At 47.5% G+C, this 16757-nt stretch overlaps 1 protein-coding gene across 5 annotated transcripts in view; it reads left to right on the top strand.

Moving 5' to 3' along the window:
* DNAJC22 (DnaJ heat shock protein family (Hsp40) member C22) overlaps positions 1-16757 on the top strand; it is an 82483-nt gene that overhangs the window by 4420 nt on the left and 61306 nt on the right. For all 5 annotated transcript variants that reach the window (XM_033935944.1, XM_033935940.1, XM_033935943.1 and 2 more), the window contains exon 2: positions 568-752. The gene's annotated coding sequence lies outside the window, so the exon portion shown is untranslated. The remainder of the gene's footprint in view (positions 1-567; positions 753-16757) is intronic.

Here is a 16757-nt window from a genome sequence, read left to right as displayed (position 1 = left end):
TCTGGCTATAAAATGATATTTAATTCTGAAAGTGATCAAAGGGCCCAAATACGCCTGGGGAGTCACTGTTTGAAGGCCAGACAGCCAGGCAAGCAGACTAAGCAGCGATGTCACATCCTCACTGACAGCTCCTTGGGGTGTGATAGAGTGATCACTCCATTATGTGTCTGGGGAAAGTCCAGCTGGATGGGAGGGAGGGAGGATGGGCTCCACCATTCTTCCAGCCGCTGGCCATTCAGCCAGACTCATTTATAACAATTCCCACTTACATGACAGCGAAAATGCTTTCAATAGATTCCATTTGTAGAAAACATGCTGTTGAACATGAGGCCGCAGGTGCCCAGGGGACAGCCTCATTGGCAGTTTAGGGAGAAATTGGGGAAACGGTCTCTATAGACTTCCTTTGTAACATAGTAACTTAGTAAATGTTGTCAAATCAAAGACCTGCATGGTCTTTCCAGTCTGCCCAACAAGCTGGCCAGAGTTGAATCTGGCGCCCTGCACAGTTTCCAATTCTTCATTAATCCGTCACTCTCTCTCTCTCTCTCTGCTGATTTTGGGGCACAGCCCACCAAAGTCTGCCTGGCACTGGTGCTACTTCCCAGCTACTGGAGTCGTGGTTGATGCCCACACCAGCTTTGATCCTGATCTGGTTTTTGCCTTTTATGCGGTCCACACCATGGAAGTCTGTCTAGCATTTGTCTTACTTCCCAACCTCTGAAGCCACCATCAACGTTCATTCCAGTTATGAGGTAATTTAAGTTTTGCTTTTTTCTATATAGTGACCCTCTGTGTTTATCCCTCTCATTCTTGAATTCCATCACTGCCTTTGTCTTCACAACCTCCCACAGGAGGGCATTCCAGGCATCCAGCACCTGATCTGTGAAAAAGTATTTCCTCACCAAAAAGGGAGTCCAAGGGGGCTTCAATGATGAGACAATCAAGGCACAACAAAGGAGTCGTGTATTTCCTGACTTTACTCCTAAGTTCCCCGCTCTGCAGCCTCAACTCTACCACTTCCCTTCTCTGAAAAAAATTAGCTTGCATATTAATACTTTTTAAGTATTTAAACTATACTGCCCCCTCCATATTCGCAGATTTAGTATTGACAAAACCACCCTGCCTCCCGGACCTCTCCACACCTTACTTTTAAAGCCTAGTGGTCTTGCGGTGAAGCGGGGCAGGAGTGATCTTCCTATGCTCCTTCTCCGTGCACAGCCGCAAACAAAAAATGGCTGCTATGAGTTCCCATGGTCTTATGAGACTGCAGCGGGAACTCACAGCAGCCATTTTTGTTCGCTGCTCTGACCAGGGCAGGAGTGTAGGAAGATCGCTCCTGCCCTGCTTCACCACTAGACTCAGCGGGTTTTAAACGTAAGATGTGGAGAGGCCCGGGAGGCAGCTGTGGTTCAGAGTCAGCCCTAAAGTTATTCGCAAATTTTTCTTATTCGCGAGGGGGCTGTGCATCTAACCCCCGTGAATATGGAGGGGGAGGGGAGTGTACTGTATCATATTCTCCAATCCTTCCTTTCCTCTAGGGCAGTGTATCTCAAACTGTGTGCCTCCTGAGATTTCAGGTGTGCCACGGTACACTGGGAAGGAGGAGAGGCACCAGTGCCAGCTGTGGCAAGAGGCACGTCCTGTAGGCAATTAGTGGACGCCAGCACCTATCCTTCTCTCTGGCCCTCATCCCTTCTGGCACCCCCCCACTGGTGTCTCAGGGCCCGCCTGGAGGGCCTTCACACACACGCCTTTCTGGATACGTCAATCGCTCCTCCTAAACTTACTTGCTCCACTTCATCACTGACGCTGACCCATTCTGCTTCTATTCCTTTCTCTCCTCTCTTCAACCTTCCAAAGTATTTAGATCAATGCTGTCTTTTTAAAATGTTTATTTTATTTTTATTTTTCCTCTAACTCTACTTTTCACTTCACTATTACCCTCCAGGTACTTTAGTTAGATTGTGAGCCTTCGGGACAGTAAGGGAATTTTCCAAGTACCTTTCTTATTTCTAATCTTAATGTATATTTTCTGTAAACCACTTAGAACCTAACGGATGTAGCGGTATATAAGAAATAAATTACATTACATTACATTACACGCAGACATCGACATGATGATGTCACTCATGCGTGTGATGTCATCAGGGCAATATCCATGCACTTCTCGAGCCATGGCCACTACCTTTAGTGTGCCGCAGCACAAGAAAATTTGTTGGACACTGCTCTAGGTCAGGGGTAGGCAATTCCGGTCCGCGAGAGCCGGAGCCAGGTCAGGTTTTCCGGATATCCACATTGAATATGCATGAGATAGATTTGCATCTCAAGGAGGCAGTGCATGCAAATCCATCTCATACATATTCATTGTGGATATCCTGAAAACCTGACCTGGCTCCAGCTCTCGAGGACTGGAATTGCCTACCCCTGACCTAGGGTATATGAGGTCTGTTTAAAAAGTTCCAGGACAGTTTGAATTGCGCATCAACGGGAAGTTTTTTTTGCAATGTGCTAGGCAGCGTTGAGTAGCTTGAAACCTCATGAGTAACCTCCTTTTTTCCCCTTTGTTGTTATCTGTTTTCTTCTCCGAGCTGCAGCAGTTTTTGTGAAAGTGCTATTTTTCATGTGTGAACTGAATGCTACAGCATGAAGTTCTTTTTTAAATTGGATAAGACTTCTACAGAAACATGAAATATTGAAAATGGCTTATGGGGTACATGTCAGGAGTCATGGATTGTGTTTTGAATGCTTCAAAATTTGCATGACAGTTCTTCCCCAGCCACCTTACTCTCCGTGTTTCGACAAAACTGTTTTCCTCAGGGGTCCCTGAGGGTCGTGATACAACAACTCATGGATCAAAGGCTAAAAACAACTCTGGACAGAACTCTGTGTGGACCCTTTAATCCACGAGTTGTTGTAACAGGACCCTCAGGGACCCCTGTGGAAGACAGTTTTGTCGAAACACGGACCATGTTGGGTCCATAGTCTCCAATGATTTGGGTTCTAGGTATTTATGTGGATTATTGGACTGAACTTTTAATATAAGAACATAAGAATTGCCGCTGCTGGGTCAGACGAGTGGTCCATTGTGCCGAGCAGTCCGCTCATGTGGTGGCCCCCGGGTCAAAGACCAGTGCTCTAAAATGAGTCCAGCCTCACCTGTGTATGTCCCAGTTTAGCAGAAATTTGTCCAGCTTAGTCTTGAAACCCTGGAGGGTGTTTTCCCCTACAACAGACTCCGGAAGAGCGTTCCAGTTTTCTACCGCTCTCTGGGTGAAGAAGAACTTTCTTACATTTGTACGGAATCTATCCCCTTTCAACTGTAGAGTGCGCCCTCTACCTTGGAGAGGGTGAACAACCTGTCTTTATCTACTAAGTCTATTCTCTTCATTATTTTGAATATTTCGATCATGTCCCCTCTTTTCAAGGGAGAAGAGGCCTAGTTTCTCTAATCTCTCATTGTATGGCAACCCCTCCATCCCCTTAACCATTTTAGTCGCTCTTCTATGGACCCTTTCAAGTAGTACCGTATCCTTCTTCATGTACAGCGACCAGTGCTGGATGCAGTACTCCAGTGGTCGCCGTACATGAAGAAAGACTCTTAAACATCATCCTATCCACATCATCTTTGATTTTGTTTTCCTAAACTTAAATCCACACTGAAAGGAAAGCGATTCAACACCATTGAAGACATAAAGCGAAATTTGACACCGCAACTTTTGGTGATTCCTGAAGATACATTTAAGAACTGTTTCCAGAAGTAGAAACGATGTTGGGAAAAGCGAATACATAGGGAAGGGGAGTATTTTGAAGGGGACCCAAAGGAATAAGTTGTTAGATTGTTTATATAGATTTTTTTTTTAGATCACTTCTCACATTGTCCACTACCTTCCTTTGTGCACCAATACACTCCCAGCAACATTTTCTGCTATCACCCTTTAAACAAATGGATTTTTTTTAGGTGGGGGGGGGGGGATTTTCTGTTAGAAAGTATTATACAGTGATGCCTTGGAATCCAAACTTAATCCATTCCAGAACCCCGTTCGAGTTCCAAGACAATTTTTCCCATTGAAAATAATGGAAACTGGATTAATCCGTTCCTGTGTCCCACAACTCAAATTTTAACAGTAAATACACTGGATTTTAGGGGCAGAAACACACACATACAATATGCAGGATGTTCGGATTCCAAAGCGGAGTTCGGATTCTGGGGCAAAATTTACTACAAAAAAAGTTCGGATTCCAAAACGATTGAGTTCTGGGGCGTTCCACTGGAGGTACCACTGTATTTCCCTCATAAACCTGCAGGGGAATCTGGGCCCAGGCCAATGGCATTTTTTTTTTTTAACTTTAGTGTACCTGTCAGTCCCTGAGTCATCCAGTACTCAGGCACTGACAGGATTATTAGCGCAGAATAGTGAGCAGCTAATTAATACTGTGATTTTATCGTGCATTAATTTGCATGCTCATTATTCTGAGCATGCCGTGGTAATTTTTTTTGTGCACGATTTACGACAGAATTTGATTCTATCGTGAACCTTTGAGCAATCAGCCCATTAGTTCTCCCTCTGTGGCAACCTGCATGTCAGCATCTGCATGCTTTGTGGCACGCATTCTGTGGGAAGGCCTGAGGGTTTTTTTTTTTATCTGCTTGTAGAAGTAGAGAAAAAAAAGGTTAACAAATAAAAACATAAGGTGATACTTTTTCCTAGAATAACAATGCATTTCACTTCCCTACTGAAGAAAACTGCCCTCATGCATGCTGTCCTTGTAAGGAATGGCAAGTGTTGAACCATAGTTTAAGGAATCTGTACCCTCACCTCTCTCTGCCCCCTCTCCTGCCTCGCTTTTTCTCTGCAACAGAGGGCTGCAGTTCGGAAGCAGCCAAGCGTTGGGGACTCTGTACTGGAAGAGTTTCTAGAGCTGGCTCTGATGGGATTAGCTGAGCTGCCGGTCCTGTCATGGAACAAGACAAGCCTGTGATGGGCGGCTTTAAATGCATTTACTCAATCGCCAGGGGCTCTGAGGAAAGAAGAGCAAGGGATGCACGAAATGACAGACAAAAGGGGGGTAGAGCCACACAGGAGGGCAAAGAGAGGATAAGGGTGCAACAAGAGACGGGCAGATTAAGGGGGGCCAAGGGACAGAGCTATAGAACCCTAGCCTATCCGCATTGGGATTTCAGAGCGCATCCAGCAAGTATTAATTACTGTTGGCTCTCAATTAGTACTGGTAGTTAATTACTTCCTGAAGTTTAACTCTTCCCCGGATTCCACTGCAGCTGCCTCCCACGAAAGCGAATCGATTGAAACGGTGATTGTGAGGTCACAATCACTATAAGCCAATCGGGTCCTGCGGGTATGAGGTTATGTGCTACTCCCCCGCTGGCAGGGTCTTCCCAGGAGCTCCTGAAAGTTTGCACCGAGGAGTTTCCAATTGATGGGCAAGGGCTGGGGTCTCCTCGTCGTTCCTAAAAGTTCAGCTTTATGCTCAGCCACCCAGGTCCAGGACTCATTTATTTAGGCACTTTTCTTCCCTCCCCACTCCAACACATCTGCCCCCTGTGAAGATCCCCCGGTAGGGTGAGGGCTGGCACCCTACGGAATGCTCCTCCTGTAATGCCCTCTCTGACTCCCGGCGCTATCTCGGATAATAGCTCAGAGTTATTCAGGCCTGGCAGCCGAGTGCCTGGCAAACGGCATGCATAATTTATAGCAATGTGTGAGGGATGGAAGCTGCCGTTTAATATTAATCCGCCTTTTTACATTCAAATGCCCTCTCCTCCCCCCTCCAGGGGCAGAGGATCTGGACAGGGATCGGCAGAGGCACCGAGCAGTGGGGAAGAGGGGGGGCCGGTTGCAGATTCCCCAGGGGAAGCTGCTAATGAGGCGGGGGGAGAGGGGAAGCGGATGGGGATTAACTGGCTGCTTCCAGCCTGAGCGTGGTGCATGAGTGAAAGGGATTGGGGGAGGGGGTGGGGGGGCGATGTGCTGAATCTTAGTCCGAGAGCAAAGAACAAAACAAACCTTAGACTGCAAATGAGGAGAAAGATCCACAGAGATCGGGCGGGGGTAGAGAGAGCGGAGAGTGAATGAAACAAGAGATGATAGCAGGTGGAGAGAAAAGAGGGAACTGGCATATTTGTGTGTGTGGTTTAGGGGACACAGAAGGGGGAGAAGTTACAGACAGTGTGTTTTGGAGGGTACAGAGACAGTAGAAGGTAAGCGCAGGAGCAGACAGAACTCGGTAGAGGCCAAGAGAATGGGGTTATAAGATTGCCCCCATTCCATCCCATCCACTACTTGCAGTGTAGAGTTAAAATCTACCCCCCCCCCCAAAAAAAAAAAAAAAAAAAAATACAAATTACAAAATAAAACAGGGCTGGAAAATAATTCCACAGGCGTGACGGCGGAATAATTGTGATAAAGTGAGTGAGGGTCAAGCAGGCTGTTTCATAGTGGCAGTGTGTGACGATGTCTCCCCCTTCTCCTTTCTCTCCGGCTCATTCTGCTTATCAATGTCCTTTCCCTCTTCACCTGTATATATAGTGAAGATGATGTAGCTCTGCTGGTTCCAAAGAAAACAAGTGTTAGATTTTGAGACCTTTAAAAAGTATCAAAGCCTATTTCAATCTTCCCTTTATACCAGATACATTTAACTATCAGTCTTGGTTTCTTTCTTTTCCATTTATCTCGCTCTACTTTTCTTTATTTTTTTCTATTATCTACCACTTTTTTTTTTTTTTAAATAAAGTCCTCTCTTTGTTCCTGCTAATTTCTGCTGCTCTTTGACCCCTAAGATAAGAACATAAGAATTATCATACTGGATTAAACCAATGGCCCATCTAGCCTAGTATCCTGTTTACACAGTGACCAATCCAGGTCACAAGTAGTAGCAATATTCCAGTGCTACTGAACCCAGGGCAAGCAGTGACTTCCTCCATGTCTATCTCAAAAGCAAACTAAACTAAACTAAGCCTTAGGTTTATATACCGCATCTTCTCCACTGAAGTGGAGCTCGACACGGTTTACAGAGTTTAAAAAATATGGGAAGAGAGAAGAGAAAGAGTTTACAAAGCGTAAAAAGAGGGGATGTAATCAGGAGAAGAGATTATTATATGCTAGAGAAAAGCCAGGTTTTCAGTTGTTTTCGGAATAGTTGGAGGGAGTCCAGGTTCAGCAGCGGGACAGTGAGGTCGTTCCAGAGGCCGGTGGACTTTTCCTCCAGAAACTTGTCCAAACCTTTTAAAAATCCAGATATGCTAACCACTGTAACTGCATCCTCTGGCAACAAGTTCCAGAGCTTAACTATTCACTGAGAGAGAAAATAATTTCCTCCTGTTTGTTTTGAAATTATTTCTATGTGACTTCATGGAATGTACTCCTTGTTTTCTCTTTTTTCTTCCTCCTCTCTCTCAGCTCTCACTTTAATTACATCTCTTTTTTCCTATAGGTTCTTGGATCTGGTTGTCCCAGTTTTCATGATGACCTGTAGTTGAGGCAAGATTGGTTTATTGGTAGAGTTAATCTATTCTGGAAAGCAGGGGGAAGGGGGGCTGCTAGGGTCTATCCAAAAAACATTATGAAATGGTACCTTAAAATGATCAAATTTCTCTCCAGAGAATACAGAGACAGTCTCATTTCTCCCCAGAACAAGAGAAATCAGGGACAGACTTTCCCAGTGGGTAATAGAGCTCCTCAACTGCCTTCCAGTCATGTTCTAGAAAGAACTAGCTGATTACCCGGCATTGCCCAGGTATGTATTTATCCCAATCTTCTATTCGACAGGAATTTACATGTCACTTCCTTCCCACCCCCACGGTATTTTTTCCCAGAAGTGATATGTATACCAAGTTTGGTTGAAATCTCTCATTGCGTTTCAGAGTTATGCTGGAACATCCATCCATCAAGAGAACGAGTCTCCCCTGACTCAAAAAGAGCGGTGAAGGGAAGAGACAGCCCAACAAGAACAACCTACCACATATTTTTAAAGGTGAAAGGGAAGCCCTCAGTCTCACAGCCTGCAGTGGGAACACGCCCCTATTGCACCAGCTGTCACAGTCATACACCCAAAAGGTCTGTGAAACATCCCCGGGCTAACCCGTGTGCAAATTTAACATAGTTGAACTGGTGCACAAACCAGTGTGCTAAAAGTGAAAAAGTATAAATAATCACTTCAATAAATAAGTTTGGCTGTCTCTGCCCCTCATCCAAGGGTACAGTAGCGTCCAAAATCAGCCAAGCTGGCACAGTCACGAGCTAAACAAAAAAATTGAGATACTTAGCTTCTCCTTAGAAATCTGGAGTAGGTGTATAGCCAGCATGAAATGAACCCGTTTCAAGGGAAAACCACCTTCCTCAGGAACCAGCTATGTTATCGCTGTATGCTCTCAAGTAACCAGCCAGAGAATAGTCAGGCAAAGTTGAAAATACATACACACAGATACATCCGATTTTATATATATACTAGTCTTTAAGCCCGTTACATTAACGGGTGCTAGGGTGCTAGAATAGATCGGTCTGTCTGTGTTTCTTTATCTCTCCTTGGCCGCTGTCTGTATCCTTCTGTCTCCCCCCCCCCGAGCAAAGCTGTCTGCACCCAGAACACATCTCCCCCCCCAAAGCAGCCCCCTTTCCCTCTACCTAACTGTCTCTCCATGGCCCTCTTCTGTCTTTCCCCCAGAGCAAAGCTGTGTCCCCCCAGCACACCTCCCCCCAAAGCAGCCACCTTTCTATCTCCCTATCTCTCCATGGCCCCTTCTGTCTCCCCCCAGCACACCCCTTCCCCCCAAAGCAGCACCCTTTCTCTCTCCATGGCCCCTTCTGTCTTCCCCTCAGAGCAAAGCTGTTTGCCCCAAGCACACCCCTCCCCCCAAAGCAGCCCCCTTTCCCTCTTCCTGTCTCTCCAGGACCCCTTCTGTCTCCTCCCAGAGCAAAGCTGTCTGTCCCCAGCACACCTCCCCTCCAAAGCAGCACCCTTTCCCTGTCTCTCCATGGCCCCTTCTGTCTTCCCCCCGGAGCAAAGCTGTCTGTCCCCAGCACACCTCCTCCCCAAAGCAGCCCCCTTTCCCTCTCCCTATCCATGGCCCTTTCTGTCTCCCCCCAGCACACCCCTCCCTCCAAAGCAGCCCCCTTTCCCTCTCCCCCTGGCTCCCGGTATTGATCCCCTTCTTACCCTGCCTCCATCCCGGCATCTTCTGGCCTGCTCCTCTTCAAAGCAGCCTGCGATTGTGGTGGACGACTTAAGCGAACCTAGCAGGCTGCTCTCCAACTCGGTAGCACGTTCCCTCTGACGCGATCTTGTGCATCAGAGGGAGCGTGCTACTGAGGTTGGAGAGCGGCCTGCGAGGTTCTTTAAAGCAGGCCACGATCGCAGGTTGCTCTGAAGAGGAGGATCAGCAGCAGCGGTGGTGGCGGCAGCAGCAGCGACGGCGATTGAGGGCGGGAGGTGACGCGGCGAGGATGCGGGCAGGGAGCGAGCACAGTCACGCAAGTGAGGGCAGGCGGCGAGTGAGAGGCAGCGGCGAGTGAGGGCGGGCGGTGACGCGCCAAGGACGCGGGCAGGGAGAGAGCATAGTCGCGCGTCTTCAGCCACCGCACGCGCCTCCAGCCCCTGCAAGCGCCGTGAGGTGTCAAATAGAATACTGCCACAGAAGCACACCTCATGGCACCAGGAATCACGAATTTTCAAGAGCGCATGCGCGCTCTAGGGTTTTATTATTATAGATAGAAAGATAGATGTAAGAACCAGGGCAGGATTAATTCATCGAGAGCCTCTAGGCACACAAGTACACTGGGCCCCCTGCCCCGCCCCACCCCACCATGCGCCCAGGCGGAAACAGGAAGCTGCGTCAGAGGGAAGCTTTGGGCAAGCAGCACCGCTTGCACAATTACAGTTCCCGTTGCCTTTCTTACCCGCGTTGCTTGCTTATCTTACTTTTCGTCAATGGGGGGGGGGCGCGTTGCCGATCGGGGTGGGGCCTGCGTTGCCGATCAGGGGGGGGGCCCGGGTTGCCGATCGATGCTGGAGGGGCCCATCGCCGTTTGGAAAAAACAATGTTGATGCCTTCCTTCATCGGGCCTCTCTGACCATTTCAGGCCCTAGGCACGTGCCTACTTGGCCTATTGGTTAATCCTACCCTGGTAAGAACTGCCCTAGTCAGACCAATGGCTCATCAACTGCGATAAATCTGGATCAGCCTATCTTGTTAATCGCCATTTTGGGATTTTTTTTCTTCAGATCCGTGTCCAAACCCTTTTTTAAAACCCACTTACAAGTTGCTAACTCCTTTTACCACATCCTCCAGCATATTTTCTCTGATTTTAATTTAAACATACTACTTAGTAACCTTATGGCATGATCTCTAAACATTGTGCTTCTGGAAAGAGTTCCACTCCACTCATGATTTTATAGGGCTCCCTAGGCTTAGGGTTACCAGATGTCTGGATTTTTCCGGCCACGTCCTCTTTTTAGAGGACAATGCAGGAGTCTGGATGGCTTTTCAAAACTTTGTCCGGGTTTTGAAAAGCATTGAGATCGGGGCCATGTTGGGGGAGGGGCATCTGCACATGCGTGGGTGCGGAGCGGTGACATCACACGCATGGACACATGCACAGATGCACTCCAGAGTCGCTCCGAAGAGACGAGGTTTGTGTGGGGTTGGGATTGCGGGGTGGAACGAGGTAAGTCCGGGAAGGAGGGGGAACAGGATTGTGCCATGCAGCCTCTTTTTCCTAATCTAAAATCTAGTAACCCTACCTAGGCTGTCTCTCTTCCAAGCTGAAAGTCCTCAATCTCTTAAGTCTTTCCTCCTAATCCTCCTAATCTTCTAAGTCTTTCCATCGCCTCTTTCTGTACCTTTTCTAATTCTGCTGGTGTCAGGTCAAAAGCGCGCCGGGACAAAGGTGCGCGCAGACAATTGAGCGCAGCGCGGAGGCACGCACCGCACAAAATTACTGTTTTTACGGCTCTGACGGGGGGGGCGTGGGGGGGAACCCCCCCACTTTACTTAATAGAGATCACGCCGCGTTGTAGGGGCATTGTGGGGGGGGTGGGGGGTTGTAACCCCCCACATTTTACTGAAAAGTTCACTTTTTCCCTGTTTTTAGGGAAAAAGTTAAGTTTACAGTAAAATGTGGAGGGTTACAACCCCCCAAACCCCCCACAACGCCGGCGCAATCTCTATTAAGTAAACTGGGGGGGGCTCCCCAACAAAAACCCCGTCGGAGCCCCTAAAAACTGTAATTTTCTTCGGCGCGCGCCTTTGTCTTTCGCCGACTTGTCTATGAACCAATTCTGCTATACCTTTTTTGAGATGTGATGACTAGAATTACATCCAATACATAAGGTGTGGTCACACCGTGGAGTAATACAGAGGCATTTGATACTCTGTTTTATTCTCCATTCTTTTCCTAATAATTCCTAACCACAGGAGCCAGCTCTGTGGGTGCTGTGGGTGCCCGAGCACCCCAAATATTTTGGGGACTTCACTAGTTGCCCTCGCCCCCGTGGCTTTAGGGGGCCTCCCGAAGGCTGGCATGCTTCCCACTTGTCTCCACCCTCATTCGCCATCCCCCTGGGCTTCCCGCTCTAATTTTAATTATGGCCTACAGAGGATTGCCAGGGCTGCAGCGATTCTAACAGGCTGCCCGTGGCCTCTGCTGCATGTCCTCTCTGCCGCAGTCTGTCCTAGACCAAAACAAGATGTTACATTGGAGAAGGGGTGGGTCCATGGCAGAGGGAACATGCAATGGAGGCAGCCTGTTAGAATCGCTGCAGCTCCGGAGGTTGGGGTGGGAGAAGTAGTAAGAGGATGCGTCGTCGAAAGTCATGTGAAAAATGAATTGCAAAACATGGTGATTATGTGGAAAAGCGATGTTATTTTTTTTAGAGATATTTAGTAAATAAGTCTCAAAAAAATAAACGTGCAGAAACCTTTTGAAGATCCCTCGTAGAGCACCATGGCAAGAATACTCCAGCTGTGTCAGCTTGTGTAAAATAGGAGCAGGATACTCTCTTCTGAAAACACTTAGGGAGCATGCTCAATTTGAGGGCCTGTTCAGTATCTCCTGTCACTATGTTGCTACTCCATTCGTTAAGTAAGAGAATAAAATATAGAAAAGAGGACATCCTTGAAGATCATCAATTTTAAAGCTGGTCTGCTGATCAATGAGTGATTCGGGGGGGGGGGGGGGGGGCGCACTGGCTCATAGCCTAACCAGGGGAAAATTGCCTGTTACATAAGTCACTGAGCCCCGGGACATCCCTATCAAATGCTTGGGGGTGGGAGCATGTTTCTCAGTGGGAAAAGTAGACCGGTACTTGGGCGCCTGCAATTCAGGCGCTGTGCCTCCCACCCCCTGGTGGTGGTTTCCGGTACGCAGCGAGCCCTTAGAATCAGAGCAGATTTGTACCACTCACCACTTTCTGTGCTGGAGCAAGACAGGCCCACATGAGCAGTGGAGATGCAAACTATATAAGCAATCTCAGTTCTAACTCTCCAAGCTGAAGATGAGCATATCAGTGCTAGCTAACATATAAGAATAGCCTTACTGGGTCAGACCAATGGTCCATCAAGCCCAGTAGCCAGTTCTCACAGTGGCCAATCCAGGTCACTAGTACCTGGCTAAAACCCAAGGAGTAGAAACATTCCAATGCTACCGAACCAGGGCAAGCAGAGGCTTCCCCCATGTCTTAATAACAGATTTTGGACTTTTCCTCCAGCAATTTGTCCAAACCTTTCTTAAAACTACACTGTGCTGTTGTTACTGTGTGCATCATTGGAGCAGTGTGAAGCCAGCACGGATATCTGTGGCCGGTCAAGTTATTTTAGGTCGTGGCTGGCAGTAGCCTGCAGCAATGCAGACCTTTGGCACCAGCAGTCTCAGCAACGCTGGGCTGGAGCTCCTCTTCCAGTGGTATAGATGTTCACCTCAGCATCAATGCCTCATTGGGGCAATGGTGAGTAAAAACTCAAGGGAGTGGCCCAGCAGGAGGCACTTACCTCTCCACTCACGCAGGCGTCAGTGGGGTTCTCTGGTCAGAGTATAGCCCCACTGCTGTTAGGGAGGGGGGCCAACTCAGGGAAGGGCTTAGATACATGTGGAGCAAGTTCCCTTTGGAGCTTAAGCCAGTGTTGATTCCCTGGGAAAGAACAGAGGCTGTATCTTCTGTTTTCAATTCCACTGATGGGCCCACAATGGTTGAGCTGGTGCTCCAGGAGGGGATGGGCCCAGGGAAGGCAGGGGGACTCTCTGTACCATAAAAGTATTGCCTGCTCTTTTCTTAAGACCTGGCCATATCATAGGTCTATAGGCCACACAGAAGGTCAGCAATTCATGCAGCCTTAATATGGGCTCAGTGGGGAGAAATTCCTGGAGACATGTGTCTGCCATTCCCGGGAGATGAGGGATAATCCCGGGAAGATTGTATTCCGGATCCCTGTAGTTCGTCCTGTTGATTGTCTTATGTTGGAGGTGAGAAAGAAAGAATAACTTTAAAGGAGAGAAGAAGATGAAATATAAGAGAGCAGGAAGACCCATCCACATGGCCGGATGGATAGAATAAACCGGTGAGGAAACAGGTGTGAACAGTGGTTGGAGGAGATCTGCACATGCTCAGGAGGACCTGGAAGAAAAGGCTCTTCTGAGCTACAGGAGAGCTATTCTGTCCATGCCACTGTCGAATGATGTCACCCGTGTTTGGCTGACTCATTCCGCTTGACAATGGAGAACAGTGCAGGCAGTTGATAGCAGACCTCTCGTGCATAGACAATGGAATGGGACAGGCCACCTGAGGAGCCAGCGCTCAGACCTGGGCACTGAAGCCCATAACACAAACTCACCGAGCAACAACAGTGAAGAAAAACAGTTAACCAATGCTCAAGGTAGGGAGAACGAGAGGGCACTCTCTAAAATTGAAAGGGGATAGATTCCGTACAAACATAAGGAAGTTCTTCTTCACCCAGAGAGTGAAAACTGGAACGCTCTTCCGGAGTCTGTCATAGGGGAAAACACCCTCCAGGGATTCAAGACAAAGTTAGACAAGTTCCTGCTGAACCAGAACGTACGCAGGTAGGGCTAGTCTCAGTTAGGGCGCTGGTCTTTGACCAGAGGGCCGCCGCGTGAGCGGACTGCTGGGCATGATGGACCACTGGTCTGACTCAACAGTGGCAATTCTTATGTTCTTATGTTCAAAGCAAATGGCATTCCAATTTTAGGTGTGGATAACTAAGAAATCAAAAGCGAGTGTGCACAAAACGGTGACGGGATAATCGCGCACCAGACACCAGCGTGCCAACAAGCCAGTGCTGACAATTTGGCGCAAGAAAGAAGCACGCCGCAGGAAAACTTTTGTTTTAAAGAGCTCCGAGGGGGTGTGTGGGGGGAAATCCCTCCCCTCACTTTACTGCATCGTGTTCGCGCTGCTGTTGGGTGGCGGTGTGGGGGGTACAACCCCCCACATTATAGAGAAAACAGAACTTTCCTGAAAAAAATCAGAAAAAGTTCCATTTTCTCTATAATGCAGGGTTCCAACCCCCCCCCCCAACAGCAGCGTGAACACTTTGCAGTAAAGTGGGGGGTTCCCCACTCACAGCCCGCTTCGGAGCTCTTTAAAATTAAGTTTTTCCACGGCACGCTTCTTTCTTGTGCCGAATTGTCAATGCTGGATTGTCGGCACGCTGGTGTCTCGCGCGCGACAGACTATGAACCCACAAAACGTTTGCAGAGCGCACAGCTCTTGTGCGCATGTCCAGACAAAACTGGAAGTGCAAGCACACATCAGCACTGTTCTTCTGCACCTTTAAACGTGAGTTTTTAAAAAATGGCACTTACATTTTTGAAAGGCTCATATTTAAGTGCAGAAAACTGGTGACGGGAAAAAAGCATGCGAGACTTCGGCGCACTGACATTGCAGCACAGATAGTTCGACACAAGACCCCAGCGCACCGCCTAAAAAGTTACTTTTAAAGAGCTCCGATGTGGGATGTGTGTGGGGGAACCACCCCACTTTACTTCATACTCTTCACGCTGCCGTGGGGGGTGTAACCCCCCACATTATAAAGAAAACTTAACTTTCTCCTAAAAAAAAATTGGGAAAAAATTAAGTTTACTCTATAATGGAGGGTTCCAACCCCCCCAACGGCAGCGCGAAGAGTATGAAGTAACCTGGGGGGGTTCCCCCCACACCCAGTGTCGGAGCTCTTTAAAAATAACTTTTTAGGTGGCGCACTGGGGTCTTGCGCCAAATTGTCTGCGCTGCAATGTCGGCGTGCCGAAGTCCCGTGCATGAATGACTATGAACCAAAAAACCAGTGCCAATATATGTTCTCCCTTTCAATTTTGCTCGCGCTCTCATCTGTTTGTTTTTCATTGTCAATGCTTAGAAGCTGCAGGGCTTCCTTCCGCTTCCAAAAATTCAACAATTGCAATTACAAAATAAATGTTCAATTTTGCTTCAGTTCCATTTATCTGCGGCATTTGGAGTAGTGCATCAGGACATTTTGCTTCATTTACTTTCAGATATTGGTCTCAATCAGGTTGTTCTTGACTGGTTTTCTAAATTTTTATTGTCTCGTTCATATTCAGTTACTATTGATGGTGATATTTCCAATTTTTGGCGGCCCCCTTGTGGAGTTCCCCAGGGCTCTCCGCTTTCCCCTATCTTGTTTAATTTATATATGACTACTCTGAATTTGTATAAGTTGTCAGCTTGGGAAACGCTTTTCACCTATGCGGATGATATTTTTATACCGATTGAGATTGATTCAGATCACAAAGGACCAATAGACACCCCTTTCAACTACCGACCCATAGCCTCTATTCCATTATATGTTAAACTAATAGAAGGTCTGGTTGCCCAATACCTCACCAACTACCTTGAAGACCACAACCTACTCCACCCAACCCAATCAGGGTTCAGATCCAACCACAGCACTGAGACACTGATAGTCTCCCTTCTAGATACAGCCCGACAACACCTTAGCAAAGGAAGAAGGATGCTGATAATTCAACTAGACCTCTCAGCCGCATTTGACCTGGTTGACCACAGTATACTTCTTCAGATATTAGAAGCAATAGGGATCTCAGGCGGAGTATACAACTGGTTCCAAGGATTCCTCAAAACAAGAACATACAGCGTAAAAACAAAAGATCTAATATCGTAAACCTGGACCAATCCCTGCGGAGTACCTCAAGGTTCACCACTCTCACCGATGCTCTTCAATGTCTTCATTTCCTCCCTTGGTACCCTATTAGACAAACTCGAAGTAACCTCATTCAGTTATGCAGACAATATAACCATACTCCTCCCCTTTGACTCACAAGGACATGGTGAGCGAGGCGCAAAATCTTTACATCCCCAGATTCAGAAAGGGGAGCAAAAAGAGTCGAATAAAGGACCCGATATGGATGACTAAAATAGTGAAGGAAGCGATAAGTAATAAGAAAAATTCATTCAGGAGATGGAAAAAGGACAAAACTGAAGGAAACTGGATAGAGCATAGCAAGTATCAAAAACAATGTCACCGTGTGGTTTGAAAAGCTAAAAGAGAGTATGAAGAGAAGTTAGCCAGGGAGACTCGTAATTTCAAACCGTTCTTCAGATATGTTAAAGGGAAACAGCCAGCTAGGGAGGAGGTGGGACCGCTGAATGATGGAGTCAGGAAGGGAGTAGTGAAGGAGGAGAAAGAAGTCGCGGAAAGACTGAACATGTTCTTTTCGTCTGTATTTACAAATGAAGACACAACCAACATACCGGAA

Source organism: Geotrypetes seraphini, chromosome 3 (assembly GCF_902459505.1).
Source record: "Geotrypetes seraphini chromosome 3, aGeoSer1.1, whole genome shotgun sequence".
NCBI lineage: Eukaryota > Metazoa > Chordata > Amphibia > Gymnophiona > Dermophiidae > Geotrypetes > Geotrypetes seraphini.
The sequence above is the reverse complement of the archived record's forward strand: the minus strand, read 5'-3'. Positions and strand labels throughout refer to the sequence as shown.